We start from the raw sequence: 1,353 nt of genomic DNA on the forward strand, positions 1-1,353 counted from the left end.
TGTTTTGAAATACATTTTACAACAACACAAGACATGCGAAATGTAAATCAAAACTAGTCAGCCAAGCGTGACGTGGGCCTGTTCCATTAATGATGGGGGAATCATTTTTCGCTGCAGTCCAATGCCATGAACGTCTGCTAATTTTTAATGGTCAGGGTACCGCGAAAACAAGTCCTATGCTAGGCATTATAGGCTAGGCTTATGTGGGCTGGGATTTGCAACAAGGTCTTGGACGAGGCCTCTAAACCATAGTAGGAGGCCTGGTCCTAGTCTAGGCCTATAATATAGTAAAATTCTGTATAAGTAGTCATGATTACAGGTTTATATTGTACCAAGGTCAATATTAAAGATCGCATTTATTTTTCATTGAAAATTTAAAAAAAAAACTTAACTTAAGGATTTTAAAATATTCCAAAAAACTGTACACTTTAAAAAATAAAAATAAATTAAGTTAACACAAACAACGCGATATAGGATATGAAGTTTGCGAGAATAATTTGTATACTTGTACTGTATTTTCTGAAGCGCCGTTCGTTGTGGGGTTGCTACAATCTGCAGTTGTTACAATCGTGGCGTCACACTCGGGCGCTGACGGAGGTGGGGGGGCGCGAGGGGCCCCGACATTGTAGTTTAAAAAAATATAATATAAACTATAATACCGTAGTTTCGTTCAATGGGGCCCCGACAGTTTTAAACAATAAAAGCTGGGTTCTGATCTTTGAAATCATGCTTCTGATTTTGTGATCAATTTGCTTTGCATTGTATATTGGCCCTACGTTATCAAAACAGGTTTAGATCTCACTAAAATTGGCCTATTCTCTGTATTTATTTACACCTAGAGTACATAGGGCTACTGAAGGCATACATATTCTATGTTCTCTAACAAGAGAGTTAACAGTTAATTTTTCAATCTCCAACAAATTTAAATAGCATCCAATCCTCCTTTTTGGAATGTAAGGAAATAGATAGTGCTTTTACTTTGTTGGATCGATTGTAAATCCTGATTGTAGCAACCCCAAAACGAATGGCACTTATAGACAGAAATACAGTACAGTATACAAAAACTTCTCTCAATCTTTATATCCTATCGCGTTGTTTGTGTTTTAGGTTAACTTTATTTATTTATTTTTTATTTTATTTATTTTTTTAAGCGTACAGGTTTGGAATATTTTAAAATTCTTAAGTTAAATTATTTTAAGTTTTCTTTTATTTTCAATGAAAAATAAATGCGATCGTTAATATCGATCTTGGTATGTACAATGTAAACCTGTAATCATATGACTACTTATACAGAATATATATTATAGGCCTAGACAAGGACCAGCTCCTACTATAGTATAGAGGCCTAGACCT

The sequence above is a fragment of the Anneissia japonica genome, unplaced genomic scaffold (assembly GCF_011630105.1).
Source record: "Anneissia japonica isolate Jap-2015-1 unplaced genomic scaffold, ASM1163010v1 scaffold288030_len866700_cov218, whole genome shotgun sequence".
NCBI classification, from domain to species: domain Eukaryota; kingdom Metazoa; phylum Echinodermata; class Crinoidea; order Comatulida; family Comatulidae; genus Anneissia; species Anneissia japonica.